Here is a 12,134-nt window from a genome sequence, read left to right as displayed (position 1 = left end):
ACGTAATTCACTTTTCCAAAGCTCAGATTTCAAAATGGCATGTTTCTCTTATTTATGCACAAGCACATAAATTATTCAGTGGGTTTTCGATAGCCTGCAGCATTAAACCTGATGGCTAATAGAAACACCAAACTAAAAACAAACAAACAACAACAACAAAAACAAACTAAAAAAATATCTTCATAGCGGTCTGTTGCTTTAATAAAAAAAAACAAAACGTACATTTGTAATCTGCTTTAGATCGCTCAATGTCTGCTGTTGAAATGCCAAATTCGTCTGCAGTCTCTGTGTACTTGTTTGATGTGTATTCATTCTCTTCTCTTTCAGGTGTTTCACTGAAAGTGAAAAAGTACACGAAAGAGCAAAAAACAAATGCATAGTGTTTCTTCCTCAACCTTCTCCTCCTCTCATATTTGTGTTTTAATGATTTCTGTAGACACAGCTTTTATTATGAACAGTCAGACAGACAAAAGAATAGACAGAGAGGACAAAACACTGAAAATATGAAGATGGCATGCTGTGAATACCAAGGGAATCATTTTACACAGCTAATCCCAGCCACCTCAAATGCATCATGACTGACTTGACTGGCATGAATATTATATGTTTCAGTAACATAATGTGTGATACATTATGTTTCTTTAACACATGAAAAATTTGGTCATGCTCCTAAGTGTATATGTGTGTTTGGGAGGGGCCGCTACAGCAGCATGAGCTGTATAAGGTCACTGGTACCAAACGGAGAGAGTATATAACCCCAGTTTTAGCTTCTTTACACTCGCTTCCTGTCTCCTACAGGATCCAATTTAAACTTTTACTTTTTGTTTTTAAGTCACTTAATGCCCGAGCCCCTCCTTACCTGTCTGAGCTCCTCTCTGCCTATGCTCCAGTAAAAAACACGAGGTCTAGCTCAAAACTAATGCTGTCCATCCCACGGACTAATCTCAAATGCCGTGGTGATATTTCCTTCTCTGTGGCAGGTCCCAGACTTTGGAATAGTCTGGGATCTGCACAAACACTTGAGCAATTTAAATCATTACTAAAGACACATTTCTATGCCCTGGCTTTTAACACACTATGACCCAAGCATTTTGGTCTAATTTGAACTAGTTTAGTTATTGTTTTAATTCTTTTATTGTCCTATTATTGTTTTTTATTGTTATTATTATATTACATTGTTGCTTTTTAATACCATTTTTATATTGTTAAGCACTTTGTGCAGCATCGGCTGTTTGAAATGTGCTATATAAATAAATTTGACCTTGACCTTGACCATGTATGCGTTCTGAAATTGAATAAATGTGTTTTTCCAAATGTCAAGTTTCTCATGTCCTTCCTGAATAAACATAAGTAAAAGCATAAAAGCAAGTAAATCATCTGTCGTCTTCATTATCAGATACTTTCAACATCTCTCTATTTAACTTCTGCTTATCAAAGATACAGTCACTTTGATTTTCAGTTGTTATGTGGCCACAATTACAGATACTGCTGAAAGAACGCTGTTGACATTAAATCAGATTTTTATCAGGACTACTTGGGAGCTTTACATTTCATGGATTTAGCTGAATAATATCAGCATTTAGGTTTGATGAGGATACAAATTCAAAAGGAAAATTGAAAGAACAAATGTGACTGAGCCATGGAAATTGTTTTGCCCCAAAAAGTCAAGTCTATGTCAAGTCCAGCCTCTAAAGTTGTGTTCACAGATACCCTGCAGCTCTGAATGCAAATGTGCAATTAATTCTAATTGGAAAATGAACTTATTATTTTCCAGCGACTGTCTGGGGCTCATGTATGAAAATGGTTTACAAACAGAGACAAACAGAAACAAACGACAGTGGACAGAGCTAATTAACAAATTTAAAGCTGCTGCCTAAGTCAAGATGTTTTGGCCACAAGATGAAAATGAAATCTAAGTGTTGAGTATGCTCATGGGATCATGTGCTCTTAGAAAAAAATGTTTTGTCACACTGTGCACTTTACTGTGAAGATATACAAACAGTTGTACAATAACAAAATCAAAAAGATACAAGTCACCGTCTAACCAACATTTCAATAACCACTCATCAATGAACTGCTGCCTTCATCTCCATTTTTAAGTTATTCGAATAAAGGTTTGCTGCTGTGCTCGACATCTGTTTCCATGTGTGAGAAGTGCTATAACATAATCCTACAAGGAGTAAGAACCTCTGCTGTAGCTTGGCTGTGCACTCTTTCTTTGATTTACGTGACAAAAATTAATGAACTGCTTCCAGCAGACATTGTAGATTCTGAGTGCAGACAATTCATTGGATATTTTACCAGCCAGTATGAAATAGCTAAATCATAAACGAAACAACATAAAGGATTATTCTCACTATCAGGCTAAGGTGAAATTATTCTGGAATATAATGTAATAATATGTATAATATAAGTTTATATTACAATAAGTAATATACAGTATGGGTGGTAGTTTATCTCGATGGTTGAGCAGGTATGTAAATACCTCAGGTTCAAGTCTAACTAATTTCTCCCCTACACTCTCCCCTGTTTCCTTTTTTTTTTCTTTACTGCCAATCTGTCAATAAAGAGGGAAAAAAGACCATAGATAAAGAAACAATAAAGTACTAATATACAATATAAGGTACTGTTGGGTAGTACTGATTCTTGTTAGTACTGTTGCATCCAGTATTTCAGCATGGACTGATGATGAACTGAACATGACTCTACTTTCTATTACTTGTCTATTAATACCACCAATTTCTGTTTTTTTTTTTAACTTATTGCATGTTTTCCATTTTATCCTTATTTTCCTTTTAGCTATCATTTTTATTTAGGGATTACTGCCAGAAAACCTTTCCAGGGAATGGCTGACACTGTTAATTATCCATTTTAAAGAAAGATTTCTTCCAGAAACTGGTTCATTCAGATTTAGCTCACTGGCTGAGCTTTATTTTTCATATTCTGGTTTTTGTTTAGCTAGTTTTTTAATAGTTTCTTCTTTTAGTCTAATGCCTTGCTAACTTTAGATGTAGTTTTGATAAAATATAATTTTGATTGCATGCAATTAGGTTGCAATTTTAGACTTTAGACAGCATCCTCCAAACACCCACACTCAAAAGTGGGTTTAGCATCAGTATGAAATAAAACTTGGAAAAAGAGAATAAGTTAATGAAACAAAAATGTTTTATTAAGATTTATGTGGCTATTTCACAGTGGTTCTTTCTCATATGTAGGACAGCAGGAAATCGTACCCTTGAGACACATTTTCACTGCTGGGAGCTTTGTGTGGTTTAGGCAAGCGAGCTGTCTGGATATACTAAACAAAACAGCAGATATTAGCATCATCGATGATATCAATCATCAGACTAATTTTAATTTAGTTTTGTAATCTAATATTTGGCTAGTTTTGTTATTTATTAAAATAATATAATGTGGTAATAATGTGATATATTTCAAATGAAAAGTAACAAGTGGTGTGGTGAAATGGTCCAATTAGCATCACTAAAAAGGTCAGTGTCATAGACAACAGATAAAAATCAGTGAATCAGTATTACAAACAGTTCAAAATTTAGATAACAGAACATACTGCACACATAATGCATTAGTGTAATTAAAGAAATGAAGGTGTTATTTAAATAATCTGAGTATTAGCTATCTCTGCTGAAGATGACTAACAGCAGGTTGTGTACCTCTAAAGTTTACAAATTTACAACCCCAGCTCTTTATTTGTATTCAGTGACAATGCAGCAGATAAACATTCAAAGCGTGTAAGACTGTTGTCAAAGCCTGCTGCTAAATTTTCCATTTTCTCTGAAAGATATTTTTCAACAGAAGAACAAACAAAAGAGATGAGGAGTGAGTGCGTCGGCGGATGCGTTCATGGGTCACACTGGGCGAGAGAGAAATTAAGACAAAGACCCAGGATCAGAGGTGTGACACAAAATTCCAGCAGATATTCAAGCCTCCACTGTGGTCTTGTTTTAATACGCCAACGTATTCAAACACGCAATATTGCACACAAGAGCATACCAATGCAGAGGTCCTAATTACACAAGATCTAAAATTAAAGCTGCCCTTTAATCAAAACCCTGCTTTCTGTTTGTAATGAGCATGATTTCACCTTTCATGCAGAGAGGAGGTGGAGTGAGATCAGAGGAAAGAAAAAGAATAGATTAGAATATATGATCACTAATCTATAGATAAAGTAGAACTAAAACATTCAAGTGAGGTTGGCTAGCACAGTGAAGGAACGAGAGGCACAATAGAGATGATGAAGAGGAGGATACAGGTGTGAACACATAGTCCAGCTGAACTTTTCATCTGCCTCTCGATGAGGGGGTGCAAACAGAAAGAGCTGCAGGCTTCCTCTTTTCTCCTCAGTGCGCTCAGTTCCCTTTGGACACTGGGTACTGAGAAACCGAGGCGAGAAAAAATAGACATTAAGGGAGAGAGTAGCAGAAGTAATCAAGTGAAACAGAGAGGGGATGATGGAATGAAGAGGAGGAAGAGGGATGGCTTCTATCCCACAGGAGCTTTGGGTAATAAAACTCGCCTGCACGCTCTGTTTATCTCTTAATTAATTCATGTTGGTTTGGCTCATTGGTGTTTTTTATTTCTCTACAGATTTTTGTTCTCTTTATTAGTCGCTGCTAACCTTGGAGCTGTACACTTACAGAAATCTTAATTTTCACACTTACATCTTTCTAAAGGGCTACACAAACACAGACAAAGCATGTACAACAAATAATCAGAATAAATGATAATAAACCACTGATTTTTGGTTTGGTTTTATTCAGCTGTGAAGCGCTTTGTAACTGTGTGTTTTAAAAAAGTGGCATACAAATAAAGCTAAAAGAAAATACTAATAATTAAAGTCCAGTCAGTCTCACTGTACGGAAGTGCGGAAGAGTCCTGTGGACACTGAAGACCCCTAAAAGATTGTTTACTGCAGTAACACTGCTTAATTAGTGTTTACACATGATGAGGACCCTCATTTTTCTCTGCACATACACATGGTGAGAAGCTCCCACTCCTACACTACTGTGATTAACAACACTAAGTCCTTCTTATTGCATAGTTACAGTAATGAACTTTAAATCTTTGCCGTCTCAGGTGCAGGTGTTATACTCGGGTGGATGGGTATATATTAATTATTCATGCTTTCTCATATACCTGAGATTCGAATGGAAACTGCATTAACATTAGCATTTTGTGCAGGTGTTCAAATGCATGCCATCCACAGGCAAAGACCAAAGCACACAAATACACTATGGATCTCACTTGAATGAACAGCAAAACGTTTTGGTAAAATTCTTTTTATTTCGATGCCGAACACAGGAATACTCATATTTCAGTTGTCCAAGGTATATAGAAAATCAAGGAAAATCTGAATAGATGGATTCCAAGCATTCATTGTTGTGTCAGGATTGAGATTAACTTGTGTTATGTGTCATGCTCTGGCTCATGTTATACTAGGAACAGTGACTAAAGTTAAAATTCCATTTAGAATTATGAAAAATGCATCAACAAATACAGTCAAAGAATGTATATCACATGTATAGTAATTCAATATATGACTCAAACAGAAAGAGTAACTCTTCCTCTCTTAAATTGAGCTTTTTGGAGTCAGCAAGAACAATCCATTAACAGTTATAAAAAACAATATTAGTGTAGACCTGCAGTGCATTCACTCCCCACTACAAAGATAAATGCACATTTGAGAGCTTACTGGTGTGAAACCATAGAAACTAGTCTAAAGAGAAATAAAGAGATATGGTCAAATGAGTCATCTCCTACTTTTGGCAACTGGCCATGTGCATTTGTAGTGTACACTAGAAGAAGAGTACAGGTCTGAATGCACTAAGAGGTTCCACTGGCTCTGGATAGTTAGATACCCTTGTTTACATTGCTGCCGATCAATACAAAATGTATTGCCCTCATCCATAGGGCACAAGGGGTCACTAAGTAGTTTAATAATAATGGGAGTGATATCCTAGCAAACATTTCGGCATAGATTTACTGTTGGCTCACGGTCCATTTTAGATTTCAATATTGGATGGATAAAAAGTCCTAAAATGCAACTTGTGCTTACATCCTTGGCTTCATCTTACCCTCTCAACATTTTTATGTTTTACTTCCAAAAAGCAGTACACAGAGATGTCAGGCATAGAGCAAATGTTGCAGGTTGCAAGCAAGGGAGTATGCAAGCACAAGGCAAGTGTTGAACAATAAGCGTGCTAGTCAAAGACCCGGTGGCTGCACCTCTGGAAGGGGTCACATCCACAGACTCAGATTTAGAACGCTGACAGAAGAAGAAAGGAAGGTGGCGGGCCAATATCAAAGGCATGCAACAAACCACTTTCTCAGTTTAGTAAGTTTATGTATCACCAAATATTAACTGCACTAATTAACACATTATGCATATCTTCCAATAACAGTGTGTGTTTAAATAAAAGTCTGGTTGCAATCTAATGTTTGAGCAGGAGAAAATCTTTTGTTTATAGGCCTGTGTCACGACGAGTTGCACCGGTGTGTTTTTTGAAACAGGACCCAAAAGCAGTTGTGGACAAAGAGTTGCAGGTTTAAACAAAAGCAATCCTTTACTTGGATGATGGCAGGAGTTAAACATGTAACCCTAAGCAAACTAAAAAACACTAAACAAACGCTATGAAGCTCTATGACTGTGAGTATAACAATGACTAAGACAATGGTGGGGATAACAGACTAGACTTGTAGTCAAGACCGCCTAATCCGAGACCAAGACAAGACCGAGACCAGAGGGTATCGAGACCAAGACAAGACCGAGACCAGAGGGTATCGAGACCAAGACAAGACCAAGACCAGAGGGTATCGAGACCAAGACAAGACCAAGACCAAGTTGAGACGAGACCGAGACCGAGTCGAGACGAGACCAAGACCGAGACAAAAAAAGGCTTTAAACTGCAGCCAGATGCTGCTTCGTTTACAGGTGTCAGGCATATTTATGTGTTTTTGCTTTCGCACAGCCCTCCTCACCGCTGTCTACTGTCTCACTCACTTACTGAGAGTACAGACGGATGCTCCACTTGACTGTTGCGTCTCTCACCCTCTCTGTTTTTCACATAATGATATTATCCTATATCCTCGCATGTGATTGGCCACAATATAGAGTGATTGGAGCATAACTGAGCCACTTTGTGAGAGCTGAGCAGCGAAAGGAAATTAAGTGAGGGTAGAAATGACTGAAAGATTATTATGGTCTGTTTTGAGTTTTGTTCAAAAAAGAATGACTTCATATATATATATATAGATAGATCTATCTATCTATCTATATCTATATAGATATAGATAGATAGATCTATCTATCTATCTATATCTATATAGATATAGATAGATAGATCTATCTATCTATCTATATCTATATAGATATAGATAGATAGATCTATCTATCTATCTATATCTATATAGATATATATAGATAGATCTATCTATCTATCTATATCTATATAGATATATATAGATAGATCTATCTATCTATCTATCTATCTATATCTATATAGATATAGATAGATAGATCTATCTATCTATCTATCTATCTATATCTATATAGATATAGATAGATAGATCTATCTATCTCTATATAGATATAGATAGATAGATCTATCTATCTATCTATCTATCTATATCTATATAGATAGATAGATAGATAGATAGATAGATAGATCTATCTATCTATATCTATATAGATAGATAGATAGATAGATCTATCTATCTATATCTATATAGATATAGATAGATAGATAGATCTATCTATCTATCTATCTATCTATCTATCTATCTATCTATCTATCTATCTATATATATATATATATATATATATATATATATATATATATATATATACACACACACACACACACACACACACATATTAGGGGTGCAACGATACACAAAATTCACGGTTCGGTTCAGTTCGATACTTTGGTGTCACGGTTCGATATTTTTTCGATACAAAAAAATGTTCATGCATTTTTAATTTGTCATTTATTAAAATTATAAATATATATTTTAACTCAAAAGTACAGTTTTTAAATTTAACCCTAACCCTTGTGCGTGTTTTTTATTTTGACAGCGAATGCGCACCTGCGGACCACTTATGTGCAGCCCTGGTTATTTAGCTCATCATATCGCAGCCACAGAAATTCTTTTGTCCATGAAACCATAAAGCTGCACTTTCTTTTTGCCTTATAGTCTGATTTGTCATAACTTCTCCGTTTTGTGGTAAGCTTTTCTTTGGCTGTCACTTCTTCACCCTGACCTGTCTTATTTGGCTCAGCAGAACTGAAATGCTTTTACACGCTCACTCACATAAGCTCAGCGATTCTCTGCGCGATCAACCTCTCACATGTTTAAGCTGCGGAGATTTCACTTGTCATGTTTGCATAGTAAGCTAACGATTAATAAGACGATGTCAGAGGAATTGGTGCACAAATTATCATCACTCACAGATCAGTGCTGTCGCTCTCTATACACAGTTCGCACGATTGCAAAGTGAAAGCAAAAAAACAAGCGCAAATTCAAACGCGACTTCAATATGTCACATATTGACAGTGGCTCACCGATGCCAATGACATAATTACCCAGCTACATTTCTGAAAGAATGCAAAAGCATTGACATATATTTTTCCTACAATAGCCCGACGGGCAGGGAAGAGATAGATTTTGGTAGCCCGTCTGAAAAAAATCGCTAGCCCCAGGACGTCGGGCTAGCGATATTGCAAGCCCTGTATCTGATTGAGGAATCATGCATCTTTGGAAAAGAGAGTTTATTGCAGAGAAATGGCTCTTTCCAAAATAAAAGCTATACTATCCGCTTCTTCTGGGCTATATTCTCAGCAGCATAAGGAGAATCATGTGCTAACAGCTGTCTAAATGACTCGGCTAAAGTTAGTAGCATGCTTGCTTTTTTTTGTCTGCTTCCACTTGTCTTTGCACTAGGATGATGTCGGCGTAAATGTGCAGTCATATTCGTTGTGTTCCCACTAGTGCTTTCAGGTTAATCTCGTTGAAATGACCTTAACGCCACAACACGGCAAATCTCCGTTAACGAGCTACCGCCGATCGCTCCGTGCATGGGGCTAGACGGCCAACACGTTAACGAGCTAACTGCGCTAACACACTAGTTCACACCAATGTAATTGAGCATTGCATGGCACATCCAACATACTGTTTTACTTTAGTCCATGACTCGCTTACCTTCAGGGTCATACGTCACATGAAAACCAAAATAATTCCAAACGCCAGATCTGAATGAGGTTCAATTTGCCTGTTGCAAGTAGAGCTTAACTTCTGTCTCGCTAGCTTGCCCTGCGCTCTTCCTTCTGACTATGCTGTCTGTGTTGAGCGCTCAGTGGATCTGCGCTCGACAGTGCAGCCTAGGCGGAGTAGTCGAACACAGATTCACTGAGCGCTCAACACAGACAGCATCGTCAGAAGGAAAATTGATAAAATAAATTACAAATGTTGTATTGTTCGATACATATGCGTACCGAACCGAAAGCACTGTATCGAACGGTTCAATATCGATACGAATATCGTTGCACCCCTAATTTTATATTTATATTTTTATTTATATATATATATATATGTAGTTTTTTAATTAAGCAGCAAGGCAGAACAAAGTCGGGCCTGTATCAAGACACAGGGACTGAACCCCAATTCAACCAGACCCAGAACTGATCCGGAATTAAAACAGGACTACAACAGTAACCAAGAGAGAACCAGAATCAGAACTAGATGATAGTAGCACTAAAAAAATCATCATAGACCTGCACTACACTTATTTAATTCTACCAAAGTACAATATTTAGATTGAGAAAAGTTTATATAATTATTTAGCCTTGTTGTGCAAACAAGCCTGCACAACTTAATAAATATGAATTTGAAAAGTAACAAATGGTATCTAAAAAGAAACACTAGGTACGAGATACATGTTCTGATGAGTTTTGGCAAACAACCATTTACATATTTACATTATTAGTTCAGTACGAATGATTTGCTTTGGTACCTGGTCAAACTTAAGCTCTCCTCTGTCTGCAGCAAACTCGCAGGCAGCAGCTTCTCCCCCCTCGCTCACATGGGTGCTGTGCTCAGTCGCCTAGTGCCTGAGCTCGGATCATACCAAAATTAGGGGGAATTTACGACGGTGCGCTCTGTGCTTCGTGTGTTGTTTTTGTTTTATACAGTTGTCAGTCAGGCATCTAACTAACAAATTACACTCCAAAAGACCCCATGCTTCTGAAAAAATGACCCGGGCTTAAGCCCAGTAAGCCACCCCCCTGCTCCGCTGATGGTTGACTCCAAATCTCCCGAACACTATGTCGATTTGAGAACGCAAGACCGAAACAGCGAGACCAAGACCGAGACCAAGACAAGACAAAAGTCTGTCGAGACCAAGACCACTTAAAAGTGGTCTCGAGACATCCAACTCTATAACAGACGACCTGACAATGACATTCAGAAAACTGAGGACTTAAATACACACATGAGGCGATCTGGGGAAGTGGAGACACATGAGGAAACGGCTGATTTGGATATACATAATGATGCACAGGAAAGAGTAAATAACATGCAGTGAACAAAGAACAGACTCTTTCAAAATAAAACAGGAAACACAGAGACATAGACATGAAACGAACTAGACAACAAGAGCCACACAGACATGACACATAACGGGTAGGTGCACGAACCAGGGAGACCGAGTACAGGGGAAGATGACAGAAACGACAACATGAACTTGACAACATAAGACACACAGACATAAACACATGAAGGGCAAGGGAGACTTAACACAAGGGTAATATAATAACAAATGAGCTAGAATAACTTAATGAACCTAAACAAACAATAAACATCAAAATAGACTAAAACTCAAAACACTGGGTCGCACGACCCAGGACCATGACAGGCCTGAATATAAGGAGAGAAAACTACTCACTATTTAATTATCACGGGAAAAACGTTTCAGTAAGAAAAAATATTTACATTTTCTGCAAGTTATGCAGCACATATTAACTCCTTATATATTTAATAACAAAAATATATGATATTTTGTGCATATCTCCCTTTGAACTGCTACTATGCACTTCTTTTATGTATAAATATAAAAACATATATAGATTTGTTTTCTGAAAACGGTGTCACTGTCTGTTTATATGATAGACCTGTTCATGCAGGTTTCACTCCAGCAGAGATATTGCTGTTGGAGTGTTTGTAGTCCGAATGCAAACATTCAATACGTCTCAGCTGTAGGGATGGGTATTGATAAGATTTTCACGATTCCGATTCCATTTTTGATTCTGTTTAACGATTCGATTCTTTATAGATTCTCTTATCGATTCTTTTTTTTTTTTTTTTTTAAAAAGGAGAACACTAAGGTCGATTAGCTTAGAACTTGTTTTATATCTTCTCTTTGAACAAGGTAGACATTTAGGAGTAACATGGCCTTACAAACCCAACAGTGAGATCTTAAGAGATCCAGCCTACGGCTCTTCAATGGGGTTACATTTACAAAAAAATTGTAAATGTAAAATAATAAAATAAATATTCGTCTGTAGCAATAACAAAGTATAACATAAATTGTTCTGTGGCAATTACACAAGAATATCCAGTAATGTCCCTGCCTACAATTAAACACATTCACTTACCGAAAATCGGGGGCAACTGCTGTGGCAAATGGGTTCAAGCCTTTGACCACAAACTCAGTCACTGCTCGGTGACATTCGTCTATCCTGGCCTGAAAGGATAGACGAATGTAGACTGCAGCGAGAACTGGCAGCATCTGAGCCAGACTCTGTCTGTCTCTCTCATCACGGTCACCTAAATGCACAGTAATGGCAGGTTTTGTAATAAGGCAGATCGCGCTAACATAATATGCACTGTTAGTTGATTATTTACCTGCCGCATTAACGGGAGAGGACGTGCAAACGTTACCGCTGCTGCTGGGTTGAGATTCACGAGTCCGGAGCAGAATTAAAAACACGACATTCATTTAAGTTCATCGCGTGTTTTGTGAGCAAATGCTTTTGCATATTCGTAGTGTTTCCTCCCTTAAACGAAGTAACTACTTTGCAAGTATTGCAAGTTGCCCTGTTGTCATCCGTTCTCGTAAAGTA

The 12,134-nt window shown here is 37.3% G+C and overlaps 1 long non-coding RNA gene across 1 annotated transcript in view; it reads right to left on the bottom strand.

Moving 5' to 3' along the window:
* The window catches only part of LOC145429203 (uncharacterized), a 26,626-nt gene extending 14,492 nt beyond the window's left edge, over positions 1–12,134 (bottom strand). The window contains exons 1-2 of the long non-coding RNA XR_013909423.1: positions 11,917–12,134; positions 11,667–11,838 (exon numbers count right to left, since the gene is read on the bottom strand). This is a non-coding gene — a long non-coding RNA (uncharacterized LOC145429203). The remainder of the gene's footprint in view (positions 1–11,666; positions 11,839–11,916) is intronic.

Source organism: Astatotilapia calliptera, chromosome 6 (assembly GCF_964374335.1).
Source record: "Astatotilapia calliptera chromosome 6, fAstCal68.1, whole genome shotgun sequence".
NCBI lineage: Eukaryota > Metazoa > Chordata > Actinopteri > Cichliformes > Cichlidae > Astatotilapia > Astatotilapia calliptera.
Note: the sequence above shows the minus strand (reverse complement) of the source record. Positions and strands in the feature narration are given on the sequence as shown.